At 32.9% G+C, this 21902-nt stretch overlaps 2 long non-coding RNA genes across 3 annotated transcripts in view; one reads left to right on the top strand and one right to left on the bottom strand.

Moving 5' to 3' along the window:
- The window catches only part of LOC139519485 (uncharacterized), an 82577-nt gene that overhangs the window by 2613 nt on the left and 58062 nt on the right, over window positions 1-21902 (top strand). The gene's annotated exons all lie outside the window — the stretch shown is intronic.
- Window positions 11108-20852, bottom strand: LOC139519484 (uncharacterized). 2 transcript variants are annotated; one of them, XR_011663600.1, is made up of 5 exons: window positions 20646-20852; window positions 18686-18735; window positions 13899-13961; window positions 12950-13009; window positions 11108-11206 (listed from the first exon to the last, which is right to left on the bottom strand). It is a non-coding gene; the product is annotated as an uncharacterized lncRNA (long non-coding RNA). The 2 variants fall into 2 exon arrangements; XR_011663599.1 differs by lacking the exon at window positions 20646-20852 and having other exon boundaries at window positions 18686-18937.

Raw genomic sequence — 21902 nt, 5'->3', positions numbered from 1 at the left:
CCATGAAAAAGATCTTTTCTATTTAAATTATCTAAGGGAGCTACCATTTGATTTTTATGGGGGGGCTAGGATGAAAAATTTTGTCCTGCATTTTTTTATAGTTGTAATCTCTGTCCTGCCTTTTTATTTTTCACTTTATTCGGTCCTGCTTTTTTTTTTTTTTAGTTTATCCTGACTTTTTTTACATAAATTGTCATCCTGACTTTTTTTTTTGCAAGTGTCTCATCCTGCCTTTTTTTTTTACTCAAAACTCCTGTCCTGCCTATTTTTTATCAAATTTCATCCTAGCATGCCCCCCCCCCCCCCCTAAAAATCAAATGGTAGCTCCCTAAACTGGGGTATTTTTTGATATAATCAGTCATATCTGTTCTGAGGTTATTGTAAAGAGGGCATTCCAGAAGAAAGTGCATTTCATTTTCAATACAATTTGAATTACAATATAAACATATCCTCTCATGTCGAGGTAATATTTCATTTTTACCACATGCATTGATAATTCGTTCATGTCTGCCAGTTTCCATTCTTAAACAGTGACTGCTGAGTCTGTATTTTGTTAACAAATGTTTTAGATATTGAATGGATACCTAGAGATAAATTTTTTGAAGCAGATACTATAAGCAAGGATTTTGATTTTGACTATGAGGGCGTCAGTGTTGAGTTTTTTTGAATTTATAGACTCAGTGGCGGATCCAGGGGGAGGGTTCCGGGGAAGGGTTGGAAACCCCCTTTTTTGGGCGATCAATGCATTTGAATGGGGATATATAGTTGGAACCACACCTTTTTAAAATGGCTGGATCTGCCCCCGAGATTATATGCATGGACCTCATTCAGTTGATAGATGTGCTAACAGTAATAACAAAAAAATTGAATTATTTAATTCTAAATGATACATACCAGGTTCATCAGGTGTAATTGCTTTTTTCTTTGACTGGAAGGAGGACAACAATTGGTTGCCCCCTATATTATTTAGTATGTATTATATAAGTTATTAAACATTATATTGTGCCATTTTGGAATTTGTTAAATCAGAATAATTTGTTACGTCAACCTTATGTGGCCGAGATGCTTGAATTCAATGATACTAGAGACATTTATGTTCATGGTTCTTATAAGAAAGCCTTGGTTCAGATGATTTTAAAGGCACTGTACTAGCTTCACATACGCATTGTGACCTAGTATTGATATAATTTTAAATTGGATTTTGAATAATGATAAAAATGCATTACAAACAATCTTCTTTCTTTTGTGTAGTTGGTTATGGTTTAGGTTTTTCCTACTCAACATTATTGTTTAGTATAACATTATAGATATGCCGCTTGGCTAGAGTAACGCTTCAGATATGCCGCTTGGCTAGAGTAACGATTAAGATATGCAGCTTGGCCAGAATAACAATACAGATTGCCGCTTTGCTTAAATAAGAATACATATATGCCGCATGGCTTAAATAACAACAGATTTTCGCTTGGCTAGAATAACAATACAGATTGTCGCTTGGCTAGAATAACAATACAGATTGCCGCTTGGCTAGAATAACAATACAGATTGGTGCTTTGCTTAAATACAATTAGATACAATTGTTACCCATTTTTAGCTCACCTGGCCTAAAAGGCCATGTGAGCTTTTCTCATCACTTGGCGTCCGTCGTCGTCGTCGTCGTCGTCGTCGTTAACAATTTTTCAAACATCTTCTCCTCTGAAACTACTGAATGGATTTGAATGAAACTTAGCATGATTGTTCCTTAGAGTATCCTGCACAAAGTGTGTGCTTCGATTTTTGATTCGTCAAAAAACATGGCCGCCGTTACTTAAAATAGAACATAGGGGTCAAATGCAGTTTTTGGCTTATATCTCAAAAACGAAAGCATTTAGAGCAAATCTGACATGGGGTAAAAATGTTCATTAGGTTAAGATCTATCAGCCCTGAAATTTTCAGATGAATCAAACAAACCATTGTTGGGTTACTGCCACTTAATTGGTAATTTTAAGGAAATTTTGCAGTTTTTGGTCATTATCTTGAATATTATTATAGATAAAGATAAACTGTAAACAGCAAAAATGATCAGCAAAGTAAGATCTACAAATAAGTTAATATGACCAAAAGTGTCAATTGACCCCTTAAGGGGTTATTGTCCTTTAATGACAATTTTTCACAATTTGTTCATCATATTTGCTAACTTTAAAAAATCTTCTCCTCTGAAACTGATGAATGGATTTGGATGAAACTTAGCATGATTGTTCCTTAGATTATCCTGCTCAAAGTGTGTGCTTCGATTTTTGATCCGTCAAAAAACATGGCCGCCGTTACTTAAAATAGAACATAGGGGTCAAATGCAGTTTTTGGCTTATATCTCAAAAACGAAAGCATTTAGAGCAAATCTGACATGGGGTAAAAATGTTCATTAGGTCAAGATCTATCAGCCCTGAAATTTTCAGATGAATCAAACAAACCATTGTTGGGTTGCTGCCACTTAATTGGTAATTTTAAGGAAATTTTGCAGTTTTTGGTCATTATCTTGAATATTATTATAGATACAGATAAACTGTTGATAGCAAAAACGTTAAGCAAAGTAAGATCTACAAATAAGTCAATTTGATCAAAATTGTCAATTGACCTCTTAAGGAGTTATTGCCCTTTAAAGACTTTTTTCACAATTTGTTCATCATGTTGACTTACTTTAAAAAATCTTCTCCTTTGAAACTGCTGTATCAATTTCAGCCAAACTTAGGCTAAATGAGTTTTAGAGTTTCAGAGTATCTAGTATAAATTTTATATTTCATTTCCTTGTATGTCAAGAAACATAGCTCCTATGGCTAAAATAGAACATAGGAGAAAATGATGTTTTTTTTGCTTTTGAAGAAAATAGGACGATTCAAAGAACATTTAAATAAATTGAAAAGCCAAAATAATCATTGATATGAGATTAAACCAAAAAAATTCAGGTGAGCGATTTAGAATTTATCCTTGAATTACATAATGAAAGGGCAGACACGAAAATTACTTAACTAATAGATTGATATGTTCTTCATACGCGGTAATTTTTTTTTTTTAAATCGGAGGTTATGCATTTTCAACATCAAACCTGGTAGATACCCATGTCGTTGACTTGATACCTAATTGTTCTGCTTATTAGGGACGACATCAAAAGTTCAATGAAGGATAAAAAAAAACCTTAATTCATATAGTTTTTTAACTGACCCCCTCACCCACCTCTTAACTTAATTTGGGAAAAATTGATTGACCCATATGGATATATGTAAAAATCAATGTCGGATAACCAAATCTTACAGCAGTTCTACACCCCCACCCCTAAACTATTTGAATTAAGTTTTCTTTTTATCTTACATTGATCTTTTGGTGTCGTCCCTTAATAACTATGTAATAGATAAATTGAAAACTTGTGCAAATGGTGTTTTTGAAATAAAACACTTCGTAATCGAGAAGAAAATTGTCACTTTGTTTGTTTCTATTAACTTTCAAAAATTTTGTTACTATAGTAAACATTACAGTAAGCATTTGTCGCCTTCTCTAACGAACAGCTTTTGTTCTATTTCAATTGGGTTTCCACCTTTAAAGGTCAATGTAATGTATCTGAATGCTACATATCGCTTGTCTATAATATGCCATAAATTCATAAGATACACTTTGCACTAAAGTACTAAGCTGGTTTATTTTGGATACAGGTTCTTTATACGTCTAAATTATTTTATAACTATGGTTTCAAAGCTTGGTGCAGAGGTGCTGTAAACATGACAGATGGAGATCCGAATCTGCTAAAGATGGATATGTGAAGGAAAATATCATTACCGGCTCAATTATCTGTATCTCATTTAGGGATTTAATTACAATAAATTGATCATACATTTGCCGACCTTTGTTTTTTTCGAAAATGCACGACTTTTGCAAGTGGCTACTCCCATCATGCCCATGTGAGAGTTTTGTATTTATATCATGTTTATATTGATAAATGTTTAATGTTCGGTTGAGGTTACGAATAAGAACATAAATGTGAAGATTTTTCTGAAATCTTGATAATTAATCTGGATTTTTGTCCATTAAAAAAAATCTCAATATAAATAAATGCATGCAGTAATTTCTGAATTTTACAGTAGTTTTGTTAACCAATCTCAATGGGGTTTAATTCAAAGTCTGGAATTCTTTGGTACGGTTTTTAAATCTGTTCACATTGATATCCAAATGGTCCAAAATTGATCTGTTTAATTTCATCAAAAATTGTATAACTGGGGTTTTGTGATATGCCGAATCTCACCACTTATTTAGATTTATAGTTTTTTTACAGTTTTCAAACTGTTCTCCATCAGGGGCCAAAATTCAACAAGGATTGGATATGCTTTTTTTATAAGCTGAATCTAACAATGTATCTATAGCTAGATTTCGGATTTTATTCCCGCTGTCATGTAGTTCACATTGAAGTCCAAGGGGTCCAAAAAAATAATAATCTCATGGTTCCTTGATATGATGAACCTAACCATGCATTTAAATTTTGGATATTGGACCACATAGAATGGGTCTCACGGAAATATATTTGTATTATAAATTTATAATATAGAACATATCTCATTTAAAGCTTTCTCTAATGAGAACGGTATATATGCCAGATATACTTACTAAAGGTGTGATGATATGTATGTACGTTTCTGTAACAAAGTTTATTGACAGATCTAGGTATTCCTGTGGGGCACTTATTGCATCCCTTTAATAGAAGACTTATTTTGAAACAAAGTTTATGACCAAACTCCGTAGAGACCCGTCTAAATTGCATTTAATTGATAAATTCAACAACACTTTCCGTTATCTTGATGATATTTTTCGTTTTTCCGGGATCTTGGCATTGCAGCAAGGTTATGTTTTTCTCTTGACTGTTCATGACGTTTTCATACTAAATCTATTGGATGTGGGATGTGCACGGATTGATAATTTAATCTTAGTTGCATGATTATTTTATTAGTTGTTTTGGGCTTTGAACTAGCTATCAGCAACTGTCAGAGTACTCTCAGATCTGTACTTAGTGTCTTTGTTATTGGGATAAAAAAGTACCCGGTCACGTTCACTGTTTTTGTGAGATGTATTTCAATTTGTATCCATCTGATGAGTTGAGCTTTTTTCAACTGATTTTTATAGTTCGTTCTTGTGTTGTTCTGTTACACCACAGTCCAAGGTTAGGGGGAGGATTTGGATCCCGCTAACATCTCCACCCACATTCTGTATGCATGTACCTGACCCATGAAGGAGCCTGTAATTCAGTGGTTGTCGTTTGTTGCTATGTTACATATTTGTCTTTCATTAATTTTTTCTACATTATTAGGCAGTTTGTTTTCTCTTTTGAATTGTAATTACATTTGTTGTTTCCGGGCCTTTTATAGTGGATTATGCAGTATGTGCTTTGCTCATTGTTGAAGGCTGTACAGTGACCTAAAGCTGTTAATTTTTATGTTCTATGTCATATGGTCTCATTGGCATCATACGGTTACCACATCTTCTTTTTATAATTGGTAATTAAATCACAAATTCTAAATTTATAAGTTCTTAGACCACATTCATTGTGTGTCAGAAACCTATTCTGTGTCAAATATTTAATCACAATCCAAATTCGGCATGCATCAATCTTAAATAGTGTCCATACTTGCGTTAATTGTTCATGTTGTACCAAGTGGCAACCTGGAATTTTTTTTTAAAATAAAGCCAATCCATATCAAAAGTAGTAACCTTCAACGGACACACCCTGTTCCATTGTGCCAACATGCAAAACTTTTAATCTAAATAATGACGCCTGTAAACTGATGAAAGTCTGAAGGATGCTTTGGTATGGGCTTTGCTCATTGTTGAAGGCTGTACGATGACCTATAGTTGTTAATGTCTGTGTCATTTTGGTCTCTTGTGGACAGTTGTCTCATTGGCAATCATACCACATCTTTTTTGTATTTGTAAGACAGGTACTTCTCAAATAACAATTATTATACAATTTATTTATTATAAAGCAAAATAATTAATGAAAACTTATTTATACTGTAAATTCAAACAAAATTTCCAAGTATTTATTGCTTGGTAATGCTAAACATTGGACAAACAAAATACATAATTGTTGTCATTTAAGGACATGTTCAAAATAAATCATGCTATCAAAATTTACAATATAATTTTATTTGAGTGAAATCTATCCTGGTATAGCAATTTTTATTAAAAAAATGTATCAACAAGAATGTGTCCACAGTACACAGATGCCCCACTCGCACTATCATTTTCTATGTTTAAAGGACTGTGAAATTGGACTAAATTCTCTAATTTGGCATTAAAATTAGAATGATCTTATCAAAGGGAACATGTATACTAAGTTTCAAGTTGATTGGACTTCTACTTTATCAAAAACTACCTTGACCAAAAACTTTAACCTGAAATTTGCACTATCATTTTCTATGTTCAGTGAACCGTAAAATTGGGATCAAAACTCTAATTTGGCATTTAAATTAGAAAGATCATATCATAGGGCACATGTATACTAAGTTTCAAGTTGATTGGACTTCAACTTCATCAAAAACTACCTTGACCAAAAACTTTAACCTGAAGCCAAAAACTTTAACCTGAAATTTGCACTATCATTTTCTATGTTCAGTAAACCGTAAAATTGGGGTCAAAACTCTAATTTGGCATTTAAATTAGAAAGATCATATCATAGGGCACATGTATACTAAGTTTCAAGTTGATTGGACTTCAACTTCATCAAAAACTACCTTGACCAAACACTTTAACCTGAAGCGGGACAGACGGACGAACGAACGAACGAACGAACAGATGGACGGACGAACGAACGAACGAACGAACAGACGGACGGACGAACGAACGAACGGACGCACAGACCAGAAAACATAATGCCCCTCTACTATCGTAGGTGGGGCATAAAAACATGATTTTCAGTCATTGGAAAATATTTGGATTAACTGGAGTATATGAATATGTAGTTCATTGCAGACTATCTTCTTTTGTTAAGGTGGTACCTAACACTACAGGGAGATAACTCTGTAAAATCAGCTAAACATTTTAATTACATTGCAAAGTTAAGAAAATATTAAGCTTCTCAATGATCAAATATTTTTTATGCCCCACCTACGATAGTAGAGGGGCATTATGTTTTCTGGTCTGTGCGTCCGTTCATCCGTCCGTTCGTCCGTCCGTCTGTCCCGCTTCAGGTTAAAGTTTTTGGTCAAGGTAGTTTTTGATGAAGTTGAAGTCCAATCAACTTCAAACTTAGTACACATGTTCCCTATGATATGATCTTTCTAATTTTAATGCCAAATTAGAGTTTTTATCCCAATGTCACGGTCCACTGAACATAGAAAATGAAAGTGCGAGTGGGGTATTCGTGTACTGAGGACACATTCTTGTTTTAAACTGCTATATATATATATCCAACCAAATTTTATTGAGAAAGTGATTGGTTAAAGTTTTTTGAAATTTTGAAATTTTTGTCAAAGGGTCAAAGTAAATATTTTGTCAAAATTTTATGAAAATTCAACAAGCCAAATTGATTTTAGTCAAGGTGTTAGGTACCACCTTAAATATGCGATAAAATCGTCAAGTTGACAGTAGATCCGAGAACACAATTATTTCGTAGTGCATTTCTTTTAGAACATAAATGAAAATAAAAAAAATCCCACCTGTGCTTTCTCAAAGAAACTTTTACAGTGTGTTGTACAACTTTTGGGACAAATTATATAAAAATTATAGAAAACTTCATCGTCTCTAACTCAAAATATGGACAATTGTATGTTTAGGGCGTCTTGAAATCTTTTGACAGCTTCAGAAGTGCTAATTTTAAACCTTTTTCAGCTGGACCAAATCACTACTTTCCTTTAAAATTCTGGACCCAAATTTTTTTACAGTGTAATTTCATCCCCCTACTTGCAATTTTGAGGCATTAAACATGGAGAAATAAATTTGGAAAGGGTATTAAAATTAATGGCAAGTAACCCACTGTCAACACTAGGGACTATATTTGTGAACAATGAAAATCAAGGGACGACAATGGTGGTCTCGGACCTAATAGGGTAGAAAGAGTTGACAAATCTTAAAAAAACTTGGTATGACCAAAGCTTAATGAATTATTACACTGCTTACAAAGTTTCATGACAATAGGATGTATATTATAGACATTAAGTTAAGTTCTATACTCATCTTTGCGTGTAAAATTTTGACGTTAAAATTGAAAAATTTCAACTATCAACATTTGGGGCTTTAAAAATTAAAATATTGCAAAAAAATACTTTTTAAATGCCTTAATATAAAACTTATCATGTACTAAAAGCAATAGAGTACTCATTTGATTTATCAGACTTGGCATAATTATTCAAAAGTCAAATTTATATGAGCCTGCACCTAAAAATTGAGGTTTTTCAATGAAGGGGGGCCTTACATGAAGATGTAATATTTTCCAGCAATTTTAAACTTGTAAAGCTTTTTGGTTATAAATAATCTTTACATATGTATTGAAAGTACTTTAAATTGATAGAAAAGATACAAATAACATATCATATTAGTTTAAAAGGGTCTTAGGCCAAGTAAAACTGGAAAAAATTTAGGGTCAATTTAGGCCGTGCCACATATTTACATTAAAAAATGCATATTGAGGTTACAAGAAATAAAAATTTGTGTCTTTTTTTATCATTTCTATACTCATGTGACATGATACAACAAATCTGAGCACAAAAAGACTCTTGCAATTAACTTTTCTTACAAACAGTATGGTCTGAAACAAAGATTTTTGCATTTTTAGGGAAAAACTTGCATGCAATTTATTCTCAACAGGCTTATATTTAAACCACTTGCTATCCTACAGAAGAAAAGAAAGATATTATGTGAAATGGAACAGGTACAAGAGACATTGTAAAGTGCATTTGATACAAATTTAGTGAGGTCTTTATTATAGACATCAAATTTCATGTACCAAGCTCCCCACTATTGACTTCATTCAAACAAGGCGTTAGACAAGGGTCATTTATACAACACATTTTGCACATTTTGTCTGAGATAAACTTCTTTTCTGTAGATTCAGAGTTCATAAATAAGTAAAAGAAGTAGATAAAGGCATAGAAACACAAATATTGACACATGAAAACCTGTCAGATAGAAAGTCAGGATGCCATTTATGCATCAATATTGAAAAAGTTATAAAAATGCCTATTTTGACCATAAAATGCCAATTGGTCATTTTTGCAGAAATTCTATAAAATAAAATTTTAAATCCTTTTGTTTCATGCTATTTGACAAGTTGACACCATCAAATCATTTAGGGAAGTTGCCAAAGTACAAATTCTATATTTACAGATTTCACCTCTAAGGTCCGAGAACACAATTATTTCGTAGTGCATTTCTTTTAGAACATAAATGAAAATAAAAAAAATCCCACCTGCGCTTTCTCAAAGAAACTTTTACAGTGTGTTGTACAACTTTTGGGACAAATTATATCAAAATTATAAAATTATAGAAAACTTCATCGTCTCTAACTCAAAATATGGACAATTGTATGTTTAGGGCGTCTTGAAATCTTTTGACAGCTTCAGAAGTGCTAATTTTAAACCTTTTTCAGCTGGACCAAATCACTACTTTCCTTTAAAATTCTGGACCCAATTTTTTTTACAGTGTAATTTCATCCCCCTACTTGCAATTTGAGGCATTAAACATGAAATAATAAATTTGGAAGGGGTATTAAAATTAATGGCAAGTAACCCACTGTCAACACTAGGGACTATATTTGTGAACAACAAAAATCAAGGGACGACAATGGTGGTCTCGGACCAGTAGAACCTTTAAAAAATTGTCTACATTCACAGCTCAACAATTTAACATTAACAAAATTGTTGGTTGACAGATGGACAAATTAACTTTTACAAATAATTGTCTACCTACATAGGTGGACAATTTTTCAGGGTGAGTGGTAACTGGTAAGGTAAGGGTATCAAGGGCAGCTAGGGTAAGGATTATGATTAAGGGTTAGATTAAGGAGGTTTGCTACTAAGTTTCAAAATAACAAGCTTTTTAGGGCATTATAAAATGAACCAAAAGAGCAAAAAAAAAATTAAAAAAATAGGTCAATATGCTTATTTTCGAGATATTAACCATTGAAATTTTGGCGGGAAAATAATCTTTCTTGACTTTTCCATGCTTTATCATTGACAAGTTTAAGTGCCCAAAAACTAATAAAAAATAACAAGGATTTTATAAGACTTCAATAGATAGCTTATAATTATCCATGTAAAAGATTTATAAAAAGAAAAATTGGGGTCAATGGGCAAATTTTTGTAAGGCATTCAAATGGATAAAACCAAAGAATTCTGAAAATCTGACAAAATTCCAAAATATGACAAGCAAACATCCTTAAAGGGTAAGGATTAGGGTTAAGTAAAGGATGAAAGGGAGTTAATTTACATACCTGCCAACTTTTCAAAATGCCCATGGGGGTTTTATGTGGAAGATGGCTCTTACAGTCCTATAAAACCATCAAGGGGGCCTTCAAATGTATTTTAATGTTGTTTTTTGGTTTCTTCTTAATTTTTAAAGTGGATAGCCCTAGTCAAATGAACTGTTTTGTTTAAAATTATTGACAAAATTGCTCTTTCAAAATTTCCATTTTGGAGCTGCCATGGGGGAAATCCCCTGCAAATAGTGACAGTTGGCAGGTATGAGTTAAAGGGTAAAGAAAATGCTCTATTAATGTGCAATTAAGTCAAGTGCCCTATATGTTTTTACTCGTGAGATAAAAAGAAAGAGATTATTTTAATATAGGCATCTGTTGACCTGTCAACCTGTTGACCTGTCTACCAGTCAACCAAAGAAAGACTATTTTATTCTATTAAATTATCAACCATTACAATTATAATTTTCCATTTCATCAAATTGTCAACAATAATAATTATAAAATGAGAAGTATATAAATATAAGTTTTTATTTGCAAAGGAGTACATATATAAAGCTGAATTGATATCTGTATAGTACATTTGAGCCAAACAAATAACAGAATTAAAACAAAAATTTGTTAATTTACAGTAAATGGAAAAAATAACAGCATAAAAAAATGAATCGTTTGGCTTTCAGAATTTTAGAAGTATTTTATTAAACAAAAGAGCAATATATATCTGGTCTGCATGATTGTTATTGTCCATTGGATTGACCACACAAGGCAGCAGTAGAAACACACCTAAAAATAAAATAAAATAATATTTCATTTCTTGACAATCCATAGTAATTTTAAGTAATGTTAAAATATATGAATTAGGTACCGGTAATGTTTAAATATTTGAGTGTTTCTTTTAAATAGACAGAATTTGTTGTATATAAAAATACTTGTTTTCTATTCAAATTTATTGATTTACCAAAAATTATTGCAATAGAGATTGTGTAGCTAAATTTGTTATAAAATGAAAGCCATTTCAATAATCTGATTTTGATTTCAAGGTGTTAAAATCACTATTACCAATATCAAATTAATTATTTATTGAGTGTCAGACAAGAGCAGAAGCTATAAAGCTGAAAATTTGAAATACAACGTACAATGATAAAATTATTCAGAATATTTCAATAATCTTTCATTGTTTGGTTCTAGTTTTATGACATTTTCTTTATTTTCTCCTTATATTGAATGAAAAAATGAATTCTTTGGAAATTTCTATTGAAAGAAATACAAAACTGAATAAGAAGTAAAGTTTAATATAATTAAGACATCTCATCTATGTGACAGCACTTGCCATTTCATTGCAAATAAATGTGAGGTTATCTCCCCTTTTCAAGTATTCACAATTCTTTAATATGATAAAAACAACAGTTTTTTTTATGATTCAGTTCATGGTTATTATGTAAAAGTTTAAAAAGGGTATAAGAGAAAGTAGATAAAAAGGACTAAACCTCCTGAACTGTTTAGAACATCTGATTTACATCTATAAAGGCTGCAGTAGAAAATATAAAGATGAAATATAATTGCAAATAAAAAAGATTTATAGACAGGAGCAAGTTCGGTAAGGGCCATATTTGGCCCCAATTATAAAGTTCATAGTTACAAGACAATAAATGTTTTAAGTTGTTTTAAAGACGTGTGAGAAAGTTAAAAAGAACTGTTTTTGTCAAAGTTTAATTCTAACACGTTGGTTTTTACATCCCAAAAAGGTCAAGATAAGGGATTTTGATGAAATTTGACAAAATCAGCTGGATTTTAACCAAATTAAGGACCAGGAAACATAGAGCGCAGGCGTCGACAAACTTAATATTTAAATAAGACATGTGAAATGTCTTCACAAACATTATTTTAAAAGATCTTTGTTGTCGACGTATGCGCTCTATGTTTCCTGTCCAAAAATCTATGGACATTTACCCATTTTTATTGATTTTTTCATGAAAAATCAATATGAGTACAACTTGTGACATCATAATGAAACGCAGAAACGTAAAATTTTCAACAAAATGGCTTATTTCCTATCAAGTCACTGTATTAGCTATAATTTTTTGTGATATTGGTCAATAAATCCGAATTTGAAATTTACGCTAAAAAAGGGGGCCATTTTAGGACCTTAACGAACATACTCCTTTAAGCTGTCCACAAGATTACATCAATTAATTAAATTTGTAGGAGGGTAATAATGCCCTTTACCATCAGGCGTCAAACGGTCATTATCGGCTACTGTTAGCATCAAATTGATTGATAAAAATATCCTTCTGGTAATTTGTCAGAGGTCTCAAATAATGATCGTTACAGTTATTTTTTGGAAAAAAATTATAACTTCATTCTTCAAAATTTGTTTGATTTTTTTCATTGTCTAAAACTTTACATTTTATTGCATGCTTCAAATTTTACAGTAAACGTCATTCAGTAAGAACTTTTACCATTATTGGTTATAAAGGTACCCCCATTACCACCCTCTTGTATGTGGACAAATAAATATTTTCTCACCTCAAAAAGATCCAAATTCTACTCCGGCCAGTATCCAACAGGACAAGCTGTGATGCTTACCTGTAATACAAAGTTGAATCAGTTATATACAGCTAATTTCCTAATGCATGCAGATGAAGACTTTGCTTAGTTTGCTTGCTTTGTTTGTATATTGTACAATTATATTGGGAAAATGTCCAATTGAATTTAAATATGAAATATACAGGTTTAACTATGTCATATATATTGTTTGGAGATGTCAATCTTAATTATAAAGCTTGAATAAACAATTATACAAACAAAGCAAGCAAACCAACCAACATTTTACTCTACAAGCATTAGGAAATTAGCTGTAAACTCTTCAAAAAATCAACAGTGGATTAAATGATTTTCATTGTGATTAAGAAAACATGGATTTCTGTGGATATTAAATGACAGAAAGTTGGTTGATTGATTGGTACTTTGTTTCATAACTCCTACTCAAGAAATCCAGTGGATATTTAGTTTAAATCTAGATAAATTAAAAAAAGTCAATCAAAGAGCAGATTGCTCTGAGGGATACAATTGCCATTGTTTTCATTGATACATGTATACATGCATGTAGCTGGATATTATTATTGCCATACTGTCTTCATTAACTTTAAAGATCCACGAAATGCTGTTGTGCAGTTTCAAAGGACTTGTAGTGCAACTGTTACAGCAGTATAGGCCTCAATTTAAGTTCAGAGGGGCATAACGTAACCCCTAGAACAAAAATTGAATCGTAATTTCTTCTTTATATGCACAACTACATAGTATTGTGTACATACTACCTTGTTTTATGAAATTGTGGTTTCAGAGGAGTAGCAATGACAAGAACCAGGTTGACGAACAGGACAGACAGGTCAAAAACATTATACCCCACGCAAACTCCCATTTTACATGAATTGAGTTCAGAAATTAAAAAATCTATGTAATGATTAAAACTTACTTTAAAAGTCTGATCCAATTGCCATTTTCAGTCTCAATCCTTAAGGACAAGCCCAAAGCTAATCTGTAATGTTTAAACAAATAATCTGACTTATATATTCAGTTACAAAAAAAAATATTATGGATTTATTTTTGGCAAATAGGATATGAATGATGTAACTTTGTCTTGCTTAAAAATCGAGCTTCATATGAAAACCCTGGTTCCACCCCATGAAACTCAATTAGTCTGTGAATATTAATGATACTTCAGTTAAAACAAGAATGTGTAAACACTACACGGATGCCCCACCCATTCGCACTATCATTTTCTATATTCAGTGGACCGTGAAAAGGGAAGAAAATCTCTCATTAAACATTAAAATTAGAAATATCATATAGGTAACATGTGTACTTAGTTTCAAGTTGATTGGACTTCAAGTTCATCAAAAACTACCTCGACCAAACACTTTAACCTGAAGTGGGACGGACAGACGTACGAACGTACAAAAATAACGGACAGACAGACCAGAAAACATAATGCCAATGAATGGGGCATAAAAACATGATTTATTTCTTTGTGTCTACTTTCTATGTTCGTTGTGATTTATGTGCCTCGTACCAATCTATGGAGTAAAGCCAATAGAACCATATTTTTAAGTTTATTCTTATTGTCACAGGTTAGTCCATTGTTGGTTGAGCACTCACAAACATGTTTAATCAGTGGCAGACCCAGCACTTTTTATAAGGGTGCCCCTCTGACTGACATAAAAAAAAGGGGGGGGGGGCACTTCCTGCTTCAGTGATTCCCTATATAATCAACTCGTGTTTGGAGATATGAATGAAACAAATTCAAATAAATATATTGTTTGATGTCTTATGTACATTTTCATTTCTATATCTATCAATCTATAAAAATTGTATGGCAATTTTCCTGGGTAGAATTGGAAACAAAAGAAAGTCATTATTATTCAGATTAATGTACAAAAATCAAAACATTTTTAAGCACAATTTTTTTAAAACATTTTCTCATTGTTGAAGGACTTGTCTGTGAACTTGTATATGATGAACAGCAATCAAATAAAAGGGTTTCTTTGTTGTAGACCAAGTAAATTTGACATTTTCCCTCTCTTATTCTTCAATTTTTCCTGCTTCTTAATAACAGGGACATTGGAAAGAACCAATCGAGCATATCTTTAGTTTGGCTGCATCATTTTTCCATGTGGACTGCTTCCCAAAAATGAAACCAGATAATCTCCAGAAAACTTCAGCATGACATCTCAAAGTCCCCTTCTACAGGCATAGGCAGTAAACCTGTAGCTGTCGTAGGTCGCTAGCGAACATCCCAGCCGCCCGTCCTCGCGAGTCTGCGACGTAGGCCATCTCAACATCCATGACTGTCGTCCCCTTTGGAGGTAACCAGCTACTTCGAGGAAACGCCACAAACAGCAAAATCACTTAATCCTACTTACATTGCCTATATTTCTTCAAGTCTTTCACTTTGGGCTGCTTCTCCTGTCCTCTTTGGTAGAATTGGAAATAAAAGAAAGTCATTATTAGTCAGATTAATGAACACAAACCAAAACATTTTTATAAACAATTTTTTTGATACATTTTCTCATTGTTGAAGGACTTGTCTGTCAACTTGAATATGAAGAACAGCAATAAAATGAAAGGGTTTCTTTTATAAGAATGTTTTTTTGTGGATTGAATCGGTCAATTACTATCAAATATCAAATGTATATCATTTCAAAATTACATAAAAAGATCCCTTTGAATAATGCACACCATATCCTGAAAAAAAAAGATACCACTGAACTATCCATAGAACAAAAGCAAGAAACAGACAATAAAACCTGACCAATCAGAACTAGCTCAGAAAACAACTGTTAATTGTTAGAAAAGTCTTTGCACTTGAAGCACAAATTATGTATTTCTGAAATGATCATTTGATATTTGTTCTGTCAATATCAAATTGTTTTCAAATTAAGATTAATTTAATATTCTGTTACAAAATTTGACTATTAAGGTGGTACATATCACCTTCAAAACAGCGGTACTCCAAAAATAAACCCTGGTTTTCTGGAAATCTTAAATTAGTGTACTAAAGAGCGCATTAATTCCAAAATTTTTAATGCAAACTGACAGACAAGTGAATTTTAGCTCAAAATGGTCGATATATATTTCTCTTTCACCAAAAGTTTCATTTCTGCAAATTTGTTGGTTAAATTAAGTAAACAATGACATCAAAAGCACTATTTTGTGTTACAGTAGGCCTACTTTTACATACGTTCAAAATTTGAGGGAGTAATTGGTGGTCTGACACCTACATAACACTTAGAGATAACTCTGTAAGAAACAGCTGAACATTTTTATACACAATTTGTTTTAAACATTTTCTCATTGTTGAAGGACTTGTCAGTGAACTTGTATATGAAGAACAGCAATAAAATAAAAGGGTTTCTTTGTTGTAGACCAAGTAAATTTGACATTTTCCCTCTCTTATTCTTCAATTTTTCCTGCTTCTTAATAACAGGGACATTAGAAAGAACCAATCGAGCATATCTTTAGTTTGGCTGCTTCATTTTTCCATGTGGACTGCTTCCCAAAAATGAAACCAGATAATCTCCAGAAAACTTCAGCATGACATCTCAAAGTCCCCTTCTACAGGCATAGGCAGTAAGCCTGTAGCTGTCGTAGGTCGCTAGCGAACATCCCAGCCGCCCGTCCTCGCGAATCTGCGACGTAGGCCATCTCAACATCCATGACTGTTGTCCCATTTGGAGGTAACCAGCTACTTCGAGGAAACACCACAAACAGCAAAATCACTTAATCCTACTTACATTGCCTATATTTCTTCAAGTCTTTCACTTTGGGCTGCTTCTCCTGTCCTCTTTGGTAAAATTGGAAATTTAAGAAAGTCATTATTAGTCAGATTAATGAACACAAACCAAAACATTTTTATAAACAATTTTTTTGATACATTTTCTCATTGTTGAAGGACTTGTCTGTCAACTTGAATATGAAGAACAGCAATAAAATAAAAGGGTTTCTTTTATCATTTTATAAGAATGTTTTTTTGTGGATTGAATCGGTCAATTACTATCAAATATCAAATGTATATCATTTCAAAATTACATAAAAAGATCCCTTTGAATAATGCACACCATATCCTGAAAAAAAAAGATACCACTGAACTATCCATAGAACAAAAGCAAGAAACAGACAATAAAACCTGACCAATCAGAACTAGCTCAGAAAACAACTGTTAATTGTTAGAAAAGTCTTTGCACTTGAAGCACAAATTATGTATTTCTGAAATGATCATTTGATATTTGTTCTGTCAATATCAAATTGTTTTCAAATTAAGATTAATTTAATATTCTGTTACAAAATTTGACTATTAAGGTAGTACATCTGACCTTCAAAACAGGGGTACTCGAAAAATAAACCCTGGTTTTCTGGAAATCTTAAATTAGTGTACTAAAGAGCGCATTAATTCCAAAATTTTTAATGCAAACTGACAGACAAGTGAATTTTAGCTCATAATGGTCGAAATATATTTCTCTTTCACCAAAAGTTTCATTTCTGCAAATTTGTTGGTTAAATTAAGTAAACAATGACATCAAAAGCACTACTTTGTGTTACAGTAGGCCTACTTTTTACATTTGTTCAAAATTTGAGGGAGTAATTGGTGGTCTGACACCTACATAACACTTAGAGATAACTCTGTAAGAAACAGCTGAACATTTTTATACACAATTTGTTTTAAACATTTTCTCATTGTTGAAGGACTTGTCAGTGAACTTGTATATGAAGAACAGCAATAAAATAAAAGGGTTTCTTTGTTGTAGACCAAGTAAATTTGACATTTTCCCTCTCTTATTCTTCAATTTTTCCTGCTTCTTAATAACAGGGACATTAGAAAGAACCAATCGAGCATATCTTTAGTTTGGCTGCATCATTTTTCCATGTGGACTGCTTCCCAAAAATGAAACCAGATAATCTCCAGAAAACTTCAGCATGACATCTCAAAGTCCCCTTCTACAGGCATAGGCAGTAAGCCTGTAGCTGTCGTAGGTCGCTAGCGAACATCCCAGCCGCCCGTCCTCGCGAATCTGCGACATAGGCCATCTCAACATCCATGACTGTCGTCCCATTTGGAGGTAACCAGCTACTTCGAGGAAACACCACAAACAGCAAAATCACTTAATCCTACTTACATTGCCTATATTTCTTCAAGTCTTTCACTGTGGACTGCTTCTTCTGTCCTCTTTGGTAGAATTGGAAATAAAAGAAAGTCATTATTATTCAAATTAATGTACACAAATCAAAACATTTTTATGCACAATTTTTTTTAAACATTTTCTCATTGTTGAAGGACTTGTCTGTGAACTTGTATATGATGAACAGCAATCAAATAAAAGGGTTTCTTTGTTGTAGACCAAGTAAATTTGACATTTTCCCTCTCTTATTCTTCAATTTTTCCTGCTTCTTAATAACAGGGACATTGGAAAGAACCAATCGAGCATATCTTTAGTTTGGCTGCATCATTTTTCCATGTGGACTGCTTCCCAAAAATGAAACCAGATAATCTCCAGAAAACTTCAGCATGACATCTCAAAGTCCCCTTCTACAGGCATAGGCAGTAAACCTGTAGCTGTCGTAGGTCGCTAGCGAACATCCCAGCCGCCCGTCCTCGCGAGTCTGCGACGTAGGCCATCTCAACATCCATGACTGTCGTCCCATTTGGAGGTAACCAGCTACTTCGAGGAAACGCCACAAACAGCAAAATCACTTAATCCTACTTACATTGCCTATATTTCTTCAAGTCTTTCACTTTGGGCTGCTTCTTCTGTCCTCTTTGGTAGAATTGGAAATAAAAGAAAGTCATTATTAGTCAGATTAATGAACACAAACCAAAACATTTTTATAAACAAATTTTTTGATACATTTTCTCATTGTTGAAGGACTTGTCTGTCAACTTGAATATGAAGAACAGCAATAAAATAAAAGGGTTTCTTTTATTAGAATGTTTTTTTTGTGGATTGAATCGGTCAATTACTATCAAATATCAAATGTATATCATTTCAAAATTACATAAAAAGATCCCTTTGAATAATGCACACCATATCCTGAAAAAAAAAGATACCACTGAACTATCCATAGAACAAAAGCAAGAAACAGACAATAAAACCTGACCAATCAGAACTAGCTCAGAAAACAACTGTTAATTGTTAGAAAAGTCTTTGCACTTGAAGCACAAATTATGTATTTCTGAAATGATCATTTGATATTTGTTCTGTCAATATCAAATTGTTTTCAAATTAAGATTAATTTAATATTCTGTTACAAAATTTGACTATTAAGGTAGTACATCTGACCTTCAAAACAGCGGTACTCGAAAAATAAACCCTGGTTTTCTGGAAATCTTAAATTAGTGTACTAAAGAGCGCATTAATTCCAAAATTTTTAATGCAAACTGACAGACAAGTGAATTTTAGCTCATAATGGTCGAAATATATTTCTCTTTCACCAAAAGTTTCATTTCTGCAAATTTGTTGGTTAAATTAAGTAAACAATGACATCAAAAGCACTATTTTGTGTTACAGTAGGCCTACTTTTTACATACGTTCAAAATTTGAGGGAGTAATTGGTGGTCTGACACCTACATAACACTTAGAGATAACTCTGTAAGAAACAGCTGAACATTTTTATACACAATTTGTTTTAAACATTTTCTCATTGTTGAAGGACTTGTCAGTGAACTTGTATATGAAGAACAGCAATAAAATAAAAGGGTTTCTTTGTTGTAGACCAAGTAAATTTGACATTTTCCCTCTCTTATTCTTCAATTTTTCCTGCTTCTTAATAACAGGGACATTAGAAAGAACCAATCGAGCATATCTTTAGTTTGGCTGCATCATTTTTCCATGTGGACTGCTTCCCAAAAATGAAACCAGATAATCTCCAGAAAACTTCAGCATGACATCTCAAAGTCCCCTTCTACAGGCATAGGCAGTAAGCCTGTAGCTGTCGTAGGTCGCTAGCGAACATCCCAGCCGCCCGTCCTCGCGAATCTGCGACATAGGCCATCTCAACATCCATGACTGTCGTCCCATTTGGAGGTAACCAGCTACTTCGAGGAAACACCACAAACAGCAAAATCACTTAATCCTACTTACATTGCCTATATTTCTTCAAGTCTTTCACTTTGGACTGCTTTTTCTGTCCTCTTTGGTAGAATTGGAAATAAAAGAAAGTCATTATTATTCAGATTAATGTACACAAATCAAAACATTTTTAAGCACAATTTTTTTTAAACATTTTCTCATTGTTGAAGGACTTGTCTGAACTTGTATATGATGAACAGCAATCAAATAAAAGGGTTTCTTTGTTGTAGACCAAGTAAATTTGACATTTTCCCTCTCTTCTTCTTCAATTTTTCCTGCTTCTTAATAACAGGGACATTGGAAAGAACCAATCGAGCATATCTTTAGTTTGGCTGCATCATTTTTCCATGTGGACTGCTTCCCAAAAATGAAACCAGATAATCTCCAGAAAACTTCAGCATGACATCTCAAAGTCCCCTTCTACAGGCATAGGCAGTAAGCCTGTAGCTGTCGTAGGTCGCTAGCGAACATCCCAGCCGCCCGTCCTCGCGAGTCTGCGACGTAGGCCATCTCAACATCCATGACTGTCGTCCCATTTGGAGGTAACCAGCTACTTCGAGGAAACGCCACAAACAGCAAAATCACTTAATCCTACTTACATTGCCTATATTTCTTCAAGTCTTTCACTTTGGGCTGCTTCTTCTGTCCTCTTTGGTAGAATTGGAAATAAAAGAAAGTCATTATTAGTCAGATTAATGAACACAAACCAAAACATTTTTATAAACAATTTTTTTGATACATTTTCTCATTGTTGAAGGACTTGTCTGTCAACTTGAATATGAAGAACAGCAATAAAATAAAAGGGTTTCTTTTATCATTTTATAAGAATGTTTTTTTGTGGATTGAATCGGTCAATTACTATCAAATATCAAATGTATATCATTTCAAAATTACATAAAAAGATCCCTTTGAATAATGCACACCATATCCTGAAAAAAAAAGATACCACTGAACTATCCATAGAACAAAAGCAAGAAACAGACAATAAAACCTGACCAATCAGAACTAGCTCAGAAAACAACTGTTAATTGTTAGAAAAGTCTTTGCACTTGAAGCACAAATTATGTATTTCTGAAATGATCATTTGATATTTGTTCTGTCAATATCAAATTGTTTTCAAATTAAGATTAATTTAATATTCTGTTACAAAATTTGACTATTAAGGTAGTACATCTGACCTTCAAAACAGGGGTACTCGAAAAATAAACCCTGGTTTTCTGGAAATCTTAAATTAGTGTACTAAAGAGCGCATTAATTCCAAAATTTTTAATGCAAACTGACAGACAAGTGAATTTTAGCTCATAATGGTCGAAATATATTTCTCTTTCACCAAAAGTTTCATTTCTGCAAATTTGTTGGTTAAATTAAGTAAACAATGACATCAAAAGCACTACTTTGTGTTACAGTAGGCCTACTTTTTACATTTGTTCAAAATTTGAGGGAGTAATTGGTGGTCTGACACCTACATAACACTTAGAGATAACTCTGTAAGAAACAGCTGAACATTTTTATACACAATTTGTTTTAAACATTTTCTCATTGTTGAAGGACTTGTCAGTGAACTTGTATATGAAGAACAGCAATAAAATAAAAGGGTTTCTTTGTTGTAGACCAAGTAAATTTGACATTTTCCCTCTCTTATTCTTCAATTTTTCCTGCTTCTTAATAACAGGGACATTAGAAAGAACCAATCGAGCATATCTTTAGTTTGGCTGCATCATTTTTCCATGTGGACTGCTTCCCAAAAATGAAACCAGATAATCTCCAGAAAACTTCAGCATGACATCTCAAAGTCCCCTTCTACAGGCATAGGCAGTAAGCCTGTAGCTGTCGTAGGTCGCTAGCGAACATCCCAG

This window comes from Mytilus edulis, chromosome 4, assembly GCF_963676685.1.
Source record: "Mytilus edulis chromosome 4, xbMytEdul2.2, whole genome shotgun sequence".
NCBI classification, from domain to species: domain Eukaryota; kingdom Metazoa; phylum Mollusca; class Bivalvia; order Mytilida; family Mytilidae; genus Mytilus; species Mytilus edulis.
The sequence above is the reverse complement of the archived record's forward strand: the minus strand, read 5'-3'. Positions and strand labels throughout refer to the sequence as shown.